The sequence below is a fragment of the Ambystoma mexicanum genome, chromosome 8 (genome assembly GCF_040938575.1).
Source record: "Ambystoma mexicanum isolate Mex_15411 chromosome 8, UKY_AmexF1_1, whole genome shotgun sequence".
In the NCBI taxonomy this organism is placed as follows: Eukaryota; Metazoa; Chordata; class Amphibia; order Caudata; family Ambystomatidae; genus Ambystoma; species Ambystoma mexicanum.
Window position 1 is genome coordinate 1,618,489,946 of NC_090929.1, and position 11,689 is coordinate 1,618,501,634.

Here is an 11,689-nt window from a genome sequence, read left to right on the forward strand (position 1 = left end):
GCTCAAAGTGTTACATTTGTGGAAACCTCCTGTTTTTTTTAAGAGCCATGTACAAGAAAGCCATGAGAAAAAGTGGCTTTAGAGGCAGCAAGGGAGACCACCTGGGTAGTAATGGAGACTTTAGGTGTCACAGTTGCGACCCCTGGCAACCCACAAATGACGCCCCTGACTGGAGGAGGGGAGATTGGAGGGAGTGGGAGCAATCAGAACTAGCCAGTGGAAAAGGGTAGAGAGGTAGAGTGCCCAAAACCAGACACTGGAGGAGGTGGGTGGAGGGGCAGGACTCAGGCCCGGCCGTTGGAGAGTGTTAGTGCAGAACAAGTTGGGAACCCAGCAACAACTAGGGAGGCGGCCGTAGGAAGGGGTGGGGTTGCAAGAGGAAGTAGAGATGGCAGAACCCTGAACCAGCTGGCGGAGATGGAAGCAAGTCAGGGAGGACCAGCATACCTGTTACAGTAGGTATCTACAAAGTGCCATCTTGTCAGGCGTCTCCTGGTAAAGGTTAACTGAGTGGGGGGTTGGTGCGAGACTTGAAAATATCCCTCCCCCTTTTGGTCAAACAAATAAAGATTTTCCCCAGTATTGTAGTGTTTTAACAGCTTGTGGGTCTGGGTGGGATCAGGAATTTTTGGAATTTACTTTCTTGCAATAACATTGTAATTGTCTGAGGGCCTCATTACGACTTTGGAGGTAGCCATGAGCACCATGGCTGCCTCCAAAATAGTGTCCGGGTCCGAGTTCCCTGAATGGGGAATTACCAGGCCATTCCGAGTTCGGAGGGCCCGGTAATTCCTCCTTCAGGGAACCCGGGCCTGGTCCTTCCCCATTCCCATTCGAGCCCCCTTACGGCTCAATGAGAATGGGGAGGGAGCTAACAACGGGCCCGTCAATTACGGGCCCATTGTTAGCTTCCTGGTTCCCTCAAGGAACCCGCTATGGATGTCTGGAAAAACCAGACATCCAGAGCGGGTCCCGCGAGGGGACCTCGTAATAGTGCAGAGTGGGTTTAACGGCGCCGGCACCATTACCGGCGCCGTTAAACCCATTCTGCACTACTCATAATGAGGCCCAGACAGTTCTAAATATAAAACAGCTGTGTGTATAGTTGCTGTTTTATGATTCCCACAAAATGGAAACTCTCAATATTTTGGCAAGCGTTTTCCTTTTTCAGAAGCTGTTTCATCAATATCAACATGTTTTGTGCAAAGAACTTATTTTTTCACAATCAACGATAGCGCCGGTAGGACTGTTTCAGGAGCTCTAGTAATCATTCAAACTGCTTCTTGACCTTTCCAGTGTGTAGTGTAGTGCGAACCCCACCATGTCTACAGTTCGGAAGTAGAAACCTATGAACAGCCATCCCCCATTTTGCACAGTGATGTTTGAGGACACACAAGGTATTGTAGGGATGAGGTAGTGTGCTGTGCTGAATCTCGAAAGGGTCCCTCACATATCCTTGTGTAGACTCGCATTTAGAAGACAGATCTGCTTAGCAGAGGGAATCCTTCTGCTTCCTCTTCTGGTCTCACCACAACAGACATATCTCTCATGCACAAAGTCCTCAACTTCGCAACCCTAACTTTCTACAACATACCCTGAACATTCCTTACTTCTACCGACCAACAACATACTGGGTGGCTCTCCATGCACAACCGCTTTCTTTTCAAGTTCCTTCTCCTAGTCTACAAAGCTATCAATGGTCTCGCTGCTCAGTACCTGTCTGATTGTATCTCAGTTTACTCAACACCTCATTCCCTCCCATCCCCCTTTGCACTCAACCTCACTGCCTCATACCCTCCCTGTGCCTCCTCTCGCTTCCACACGTTCTCTATACTTGCCCGTACGACTGGAACCCACTGCCCATAACGATCACAGCCAGCTGAACTGTGGATCTCTGTAAAACTAGGATTAAACTTCCCTTACTTGCCAAAGCGGGAATTCCCCTCTGCCCTCTCCCCCATCCTGCCTATCGGACCCCACCACTGCTCCCAGGGATGCTTAGTAATGTAATTTTGGATATTTGTATAGCACTCCTCTTTAGTTGGAAGCCGTTGACAGTTTGGAGCATGCATACCGTGATGCCATACAGGACATGTTTGTACATGAGGATGAATAAAATGCCAAGTATGTGAGAAATGTACCTATTGAATATGAGGGATTTAAACTCTATTTCTTGATCTTCTTAACACAATCCGATGAATTCCATTTATTTGCGATCTGAGTGTAATGTTTGGTGTTTGCATTCTGAGGCTGAATTTCCTACTTATATCACGAAGCCTGTAACATGCATGATAAGTGCCTGCGTAGCAGGATGCTGTAAGCTGTGCCTGAGAAGGACTGTCTTTGGCTAGGACCATTTTGTTCCATTGTATGTTCCAGAAATGACGATCATACTTACACTACAACTCATACAATGTTGCGATCAGTCACTTGCGGCCACAGATCAACACAATTGGGATTTTGTGTGGCTATATCTTCTCATGTCCTACATGGAGAATTATTTCACACTGGCTACGAACTATGCAGCATTTGCTGTATCTGCACTTTACCAAAGTACTGGATATTTGCAGAATGACATCTACTACAAGGGCCTGATTACAGGTTTAGCAGTAATGGTCAAATATCCTGTGCTCTAGCACCTTGAAGCATCTATTGTGCTAGATGGAATTACCAATAAAGATCTCAGACCAAATAACCGGACAGACTCAAAGAATATGGCAAAGTACTACTTTATTCTCAATTTATTAAACTGGGTAACTTTGGCAGACATCAGACTGATGCTTGCACACTCACAAACAAACTTGATTACACAGAGCTCTTATACTCCAACATGCGTCTTACTATCACATCAGACTAAGTGGCAAACTGTAAAACCTGTTGACGGAGGGATTGGCTAGGGGAACAGACCTACTCATGGAATACATATAGGTTAGTACTTCATTGGCTGCCCGTCATCTATAGGACATTCCTTGAACTACCTCTTAATATGTACGAAACTGATTGTAGCGGACAAAATGGCAGCAGATTGGTCTATGCAACATTGTATAGCAGGTTGCCCCATAGACCCACTGATTGGTTGGCATTCCCACCCAACCTTGGACTTTTGGTTTGGCTAGCAGCACGTAAGGAAACCGGAACCCAGGTGCTTGAATCACCTCAGATTACTCCCCACTTTCCCCATCATCTCTCATCAGTCCGGCCATGAGCCAAAGGTTCCTGTCTGTAGTTCACCTTGTAGTGTTCTCTCTGTTCTGGGACATTCAAGGGAGTATGAGCACACCACTATTTTAATCCACAGCTTAATGAATAGGCCTTGTTTTCGACTTCTGTAGCACATGCAAGGAGACAGCAAATGTGTTCATTTCAACCTCCTATCTACTGCTATTTCATTCAATTATGCTGGGTGTCATTGCTCCTCTGACCTCCAGAGACCTACTCACTTCATCTTGTAGTAGCCTCATCCATTGTTAATTGTCCAATACTTGGCTCTCGTAAATGTTTTCTTCTTCTTTAATCTAAGAGAAATATGGCTCACGCTCATGGCTTATCCGTCTGCCTCCCTTTGTGCTTCGCAGTTATTCCTTGAAATAGCATCCTTGATCCCAGGCCAACATAGATTTCCCTTCATTTGCAAACAAAGCATCTCCTGACTCTGCAGCACTGGTCTCTCTCTGCGGTAGCTGGAATGATTCTTTGCACAAGCCAGCGTCCATTTTCCAATTATGGCCTTCCAAACCACGTTATATTTTCCTCTATAGCAAGCTTTTCTATGTCTCATCTACCTTGCGCTACTGCATGTTTACACTTATTGGTCCGCAAATTACTTGATAATCTTTTGCATACATGATTACTTTATCATTTTGTGCATGTTTCTCTTGTTGCTTCAGTTACATCGTTACTCTTACGTAATCTCATATCGTTTCAGTATGTCCTCATATATCTTCTTCATGACATCACTCTGCCCTCATCAGATGTCACTCAGCACTACATGATGTCCAATGGTGCATGCTGACATCCTTCCACTCTTTCAGTGAAAGGGTATATTTGATTTTGTTGTCTGAGTGGATATCGTCTCTCGTACACTTGTTGCGGTATAGTCATAACACAGGGGGTCCCACTTACAGCTCTTCTGCTGTTCCAGTATGACGCAGTGAGGGGGCAGGAGTTAGGGTATATGCGTCAACCAGCTCCTCTACAATCCGATAGTTGAGAATACTGGGGCCTGATTATGAGTTTGGGGGCAATGGTAAAACACATCTCTGCCGAATTCAGAGTTTCCATTTCAAAACTCTTTTTTCAGCCTGCATCTGCATATAGGTAATTGGGAATGGGGAATAAAATGGGGATTAACAGAAACGTCAGCATGACTTTGAATTATGCAGAAGTTTCCCAGCACCCGGTAATTACTGCTTGCGGTAACAGTAAATCAGGTCATGGATGTTTCACCCATGAAACATACCCACTGCGCCTGCATTTGTCTGACGGTACTAATCGCTACACAAATCCATCTCCACATGCAGTAATTGGCACAAACAGTAATTACCATATGTGGTAATACCAAATCCTCATTGAGTCCTATGGGACTAAAAAAAGGAGAATAACTTAAGGGTCCTCATGAATCAGGCCTATGATTACCACATGCGGTAGCAGTATTACTATTTATCGGTATTTCCTGAGAAAATGTGTAATCAGGGCCCAGGTGTTTTCAGATTATGAGGGATGGATATGATATTTTTGTATAATAATAAAGAGCAATATGTCCAATCTCTTTAAAACATGCAAAGAAACCCTGACTTCAAGTCCTACTGTGCAAAGAAGGACTTGTGTTACAGCCCTCAACTTCCAAGCGCTATAGAGTGCTTTAGTGGCATGGATGTTCATTTCTCCAATCATTCATTTATCATCCCTTCCTCGGCTTCTCTTTGCCATTCCCAAAATGCCTTCTCCTCCCCTTTCGACCATCCAGCCACCTTCCTAGGTCTTCTTTCGTTGTAATTTTTTCCTCATGTTTTGTCCCGGATTCTTGCATCGCCCTGATCATTCTGTAGTATTGTGCCCCTATTGATGTTGGCTGACCTTGACCTTGCCCTGTGAAGGTCATGCAAACAAGGCTTCTGCAATGAGCCCGAGTCAGGAACAGAAACAAGAGTGGTGATAGCGTGCAGTAGAAACGTCCCATTCATCCAACACTCAATCACCAATGCACCCATCCACCACGCACTATCCTACTCGCTTATATATCCATCAACACTCAGCCTCCCACTCACGCTTTCACTAACCTGTTCATCCATGCATCCAACATCACCCGCGTACTCTCATTCACAAATCCATCCATCTTTCCACCACTCACCAACACTCCACCCCATACTCTTGCTCACGCTCTCCCTGTCTATGAACCGATCCATCCATCACCTTCTGATTCACTCTCACTCACAATCAGTCCATCCATGTGCTCTTCCGTCCTCACACGCGAAGGCATCAATGCTCCACCTGGCACTCATACTCTTGCACTCTCGCTCACCACTCTATCCAGGAGTTCACCCACCCACCCATCCCTCTCAGCACACCAGGTCCAGCAGCTCTGAGGAATGCATTTACAGCTCCTGCCACTCACCAATCCACTCATCCACCACTCACTCACCAATCCATCCACCCCTTCACCTCTCACCTATCTGTGTACCCAGCCATCAAACACACAGCCCCTCATGCACCCTCACTCACAATCCATCCCTCACTCCCTGTCTCTCTCCCTCACCAATCACTCCATCAACCCCTTCATCCATCCTACCCCCCCCCCAGCACACCATGTGCAGCAGCTCTGAGGAATGCATTTACAGCTCCTGCCACTCACCAATCCACTCATCCACCACTCACTCACCAATCCATCCACCCCTTCACCTCTCACCTATCTGTGTAAACAGCCATCAAACACACAGCCCCTCATGCACCCTCACTCACAATCCATCCCTCACTCCCTGTCTCTCTCCCTCACCAATCACTCCATCAACCCCTTCATCCATCCTACCCCCCCCCCCAGCACACCATGTGCAGCAGCTCTGAGGAATGCATTTACAGCTCCTGCCACTCACCAATCCACTCATCCACCACTCACTCACCAATCCAGCCACCCCTTCACCTCTCACCTATCTGTGTAAACAGCCATCAAACACACAGCCCCTCATGCACCCTCACTCACAATCCATCCCTCACTCCCTGTCTCTCTCCCTCACCAATCACTCCATCAACCCCTTCATCCATCCTACCCCCCCCCCCCAGCACACCATGTGCAGCAGCTCTGAGGAATGCATTTACAGCTCCTGCCACTCACCAATCCACTCATCCACCACTCACTCACCAATCCATCCACCCCTTCACCTCTCACCTATCTGTGTACCCAGCCATCAAACACGCAGCCCCTCATGCACCCTCACTCACAATCCATCCCTCACTCCCTGTCTCTCTCCCTCACCAATCACTCCATCAACCCCTTCATCCATCCTACCCCCCCCCCCCAGCACACCATGTGCAGCAGCTCTGAGGAATGCATTTACAGCTCCTGCCACTCACCAATCCACTCATCCACCACTCACTCACCAATCCAGCCACCCCTTCACCTCTCACCTATCTGTGTAAACAGCCATCAAACACACAGCCCCTCATGCACCCTCACTCACAATCCATCCCTCACTCCCTGTCTCTCTCCCTCACCAATCACTCCATCAACCCCTTCATCCATCCTACCCCCCCCCCCCCCCAGCACACCATGTGCAGCAGCTCTGAGGAATGCATTTACAGCTCCTGCCACTCACCAATCCACTCATCCACCACTCACTCACCAATCCATCCACCCCTTCACCTCTCACCTATCTGTGTACCCAGCCATCAAACACGCAGCCCCTCATGCACCCTCACTCACAATCCATCCCTCACTCCCTGTCTCTCTCCCTCACCAATCACTCCATCAACCCCTTCATCCATCCTACCCCCCCCCCCCAGCACACCATGTGCAGCAGCTCTGAGGAATGCATTTACAGCTCCTGCCACTCACCAATCCACTCATCCACCACTCACTCACCAATCCATCCACCCCTTCACCTCTCACCTATCTGTGTACCCAGCCATCAAACACACAGCCCCTCATGCACCCTCACTCACAATCCATCCCTCACTCCCTGTCTCTCTCCCTCACCAATCACTCCATCAACCCCTTCATCCATCCTACCCCCCCCCCCCAGCACACCATGTGCAGCAGCTCTGAGGAATGCATTTACAGCTCCTGCCACTCACCAATCCACTCATCCACCACTCACTCACCAATCCATCCACCCCTTCACCTCTCACCTATCTGTGTACCCAGCCATCAAACACACAGCCCCTCATGCACCCTCACTCACAATCCATCCCTCACTCCCTGTCTCTCTCCCTCACCAATCACTCCATCAACCCCTTCATCCATCCTACCCCCCCCCCAGCACACCATGTGCAGCAGCTCTGAGGAATGCATTTACAGCTCCTGCCACTCACCAATCCACTCATCCACCACTCACTCACCAATCCATCCACCCCTTCACCTCTCACCTATCTGTGTACCCAGCCATCAAACACACAGCCCCGCATGCACCCTCACTCACAATCCATCCCTCACTCCCTGTCTCTCTCCCTCACCAATCACTCCATCAACCCCTTCATCCATCCTAGCCCCCCCCCAGCACACCATGTGCAGCAGCTCTGAGGAATGCATTTACAGCTCCTGCCACTCACCAATCCACTCATCCACCACTCACTCACCAATCCATCCACCCCTTCACCTCTCACCTATCTGTGTACCCAGCCATCAAACACGCAGCCCCTCATGCACCCTCACTCACAATCCATCCCTCACTCCCTGTCTCTCTCCCTCACCAATCACTCCATCAACCCCTTCATCCATCCTAGCCCCCCCCCAGCACACCATGTGCAGCAGCTCTGAGGAATGCATTTACAGCTCCTGCCACTCACCAATCCACTCATCCACCACTCACTCACCAATCCATCCACCCCTTCACCTCTCACCTATCTGTGTACCCAGCCATCAAACACACAGCCCCTCATGCACCCTCACTCACAATCCATCCCTCACTCCCTGTCTCTCTCCCTCACCAATCACTCCATCAACCCCTTCATCCATCCTAGCCCCCCCCCCCAGCACACCATGTGCAGCAGCTCTGAGGAATGCATTTACAGCTCCTGCCACTCACCAATCCACTCATCCACCACTCACTCACCAATCCATCCACCCCTTCACCTCTCACCTATCTGTGTACCCAGCCATCAAACACACAGCCCCTCATGCACCCTCACTCACAATCCATCCCTCACTCCCTGTCTCTCTCCCTCACCAATCACTCCATCAACCCCTTCATCCATCCTAGCCCCCCCCCCCCAGCACACCATGTGCAGCAGCTCTGAGGAATGCATTTACAGCTCCTGCCACTCACCAATCCACTCATGCACCCTCACTCACAATCCATCCCTCACTCCCTGTCTCTCTCCCTCACCAATCACTCCATCAACCCCTTCATCCATCCTAGCCCCCCCCCCAGCACACCATGTGCAGCAGCTCTGAGGAATGCATTTACAGCTCCTGCCACTCACCAATCCACTCATCCACCACTCACTCACCAATCCAGCCACCCCTTCACCTCTCACCTATCTGTGTAAACAGCCATCAAACACACAGCCCCTCATGCACCCTCACTCACAATCCATCCCTCACTCCCTGTCTCTCTCCCTCACCAATCACTCCATCAACCCCTTCATCCATCCTAGCCCCCCCCCCCAGCACACCATGTGCAGCAGCTCTGAGGAATGCATTTACAGCTCCTGCCACTCACCAATCCACTCATCCACCACTCACTCACCAATCCATCCACCCCTTCACCTCTCACCTATCTGTGTACCCAGCCATCAAACACACAGCCCCGCATGCACCCTCACTCACAATCCATCCCTCACTCCCTGTCTCTCTCCCTCACCAATCACTCCATCAACCCCTTCATCCATCCTAGCCCCCCCCCCAGCACACCATGTGCAGCAGCTCTGAGGAATGCATTTACAGCTCCTGCCACTCACCAATCCACTCATCCACCACTCACTCACCAATCCATCCACCCCTTCACCTCTCACCTATCTGTGTACCCAGCCATCAAACACGCAGCCCCTCATGCACCCTCACTCACAATCCATCCCTCACTCCCTGTCTCTCTCCCTCACCAATCACTCCATCAACCCCTTCATCCATCCTAGCCCCCCCCCCAGCACACCATGTGCAGCAGCTCTGAGGAATGCATTTACAGCTCCTGCCACTCACCAATCCACTCATCCACCACTCACTCACCAATCCATCCACCCCTTCACCTCTCACCTATCTGTGTACCCAGCCATCAAACACACAGCCCCTCATGCACCCTCACTCACAATCCATCCCTCACTCCCTGTCTCTCTCCCTCACCAATCACTCCATCAACCCCTTCATCCATCCTAGCCCCCCCCCAGCACACCATGTGCAGCAGCTCTGAGGAATGCATTTACAGCTCCTGCCACTCACCAATCCACTCATCCACCACTCACTCACCAATCCATCCACCCCTTCACCTCTCACCTATCTGTGTACCCAGCCATCAAACACACAGCCCCTCATGCACCCTCACTCACAATCCATCCCTCACTCCCTGTCTCTCTCCCTCACCAATCACTCCATCAACCCCTTCATCCATCCTAGCCCCCCCCCCCAGCACACCATGTGCAGCAGCTCTGAGGAATGCATTTACAGCTCCTGCCACTCACTAATCCACTCATCCACCACTCACTCACCAATCCATCCACCCCTTCACCTCTCACCTATCTGTGTACCCAGCCATCAAACACACAGCCCCTCATGCACCCTCACTCACAATCCATCCCTCACTCCCTGTCTCTCTCCCTCACCAATCACTCCATCAACCCCTTCATCCATCCTAGCCCCCCCCCCAGCACACCATGTGCAGCAGCTCTGAGGAATGCATTTACAGCTCCTGCCACTCACCAATCCACTCATGCACCCTCACTCACAATCCATCCCTCACTCCCTGTCTCTCTCCCTCACCAATCACTCCATCAACCCCTTCATCCATCCTAGCCCCCCCCCCAGCACACCATGTGCAGCAGCTCTGAGGAATGCATTTACAGCTCCTGCCACTCACCAATCCACTCATGCACCCTCACTCACAATCCATCCCTCACTCCCTGTCTCTCTCCCTCACCAATCACTCCATCAACCCCTTCATCCATCCTAGCCCCCCCCCAGCACACCATGTGCAGCAGCTCTGAGGAATGCATTTCTATCTCATGAGATGCCTCCTTACAAGCAACACCCTCTGCCCATTGGCCATAAGGACTGTTGTGATTTCCCCCTTGAATCCAATGGCTGGATCCAATGGCTGGATCCAATGGCTGAATCCAATGGCTGGATCCAATGGCTGAATCCAATGGCTGGATCCAATGGCTGGATCCAATGGCTGAATCCAATGGCTGGATCCAATGGCTGGATCCAATGGCTGGCAACCATTCCACATCCGCGGAATGAAGAGAGTTTTTCGCCATAACATAAGGCTCCCAACAGTAAACAGACACACAGGTGCCTACAAATCAGCTCCTGTGCATCATTTAGACAACACAAAATACATGCATGGGAATCTGTGCATGCCTTGTGAATCTGGGCCCTCAGACCCTGATTCACAGAGTCTTTTCCAATGGAATATCACTATTGTAAAATGCTTCTGTGAATGAGGCCCTCAATATATGCCTTAGAAAACAGAATGGTCACTGAATGGTCACTGTATGCTTTTGCAGCTGTATGATGAATGGCTAGGAAAGCTGGAATCACCAACAATTTCCAGTATTACATTTGTTTATTTATTTATTTATACATTTATACATTTGTAAAGCGCGCAAAGCCCAATGGCAACTAGGCGTCTGACTAAACACGTTACTCATAACAATTGAGACCGACTCTTCACTTAGTCATAAAAAGATGACTATATGGTGAATATGAAGTACTATTAATAACTTGTTTGTAGATCTTTTTTTATTTTTTAAGTTTAAGTCAACGCATCAGAGTATAACAGTGGCCCTGCTGTTGTCGTATGGTAGACATGTGTCTTCACCCAGCTCCTCTGGCAGAGGGTGATCCACCCCTTCAGTTATGGCCCTTAGAAAAGTTACCAATTTAGTGAGCATCTGTGATCCACTGAAGGACGCCGCTGCCACGCTGGTCCAGGGCTGTAGAAAGCAGAAGCAACAGCAAGGGTTTCCACTGTGTCTGGAAGCCGCCACCTAATGCATGCGGTTGTTCCGTGTGTTGTCGGTCGAAAGAGGAACTACTGTGTGTCTCACGAAACTCTGCTTAACTTTAGCTTGAAAAAGACAAAAGTCGGGTGGTCACGAAGGAAGTCAAGCCATTAAGCCTTTCACCTTAATTGTAATGTATTCAAATGAATGACTGGTAAGGAGTGTGTGAGAGTACAGCCTTTGTACGGTACTTGATAACGACATTTAACCTGTTCCTAAGCCTTCACAGTGTCGGCAGATAAGGGAACTGAAGCACAGGAAACCCAAGTACTTTCCCCAGGAATCAGCTGACACGGTGCGGTCAATTGAGGAAGAGGCACTC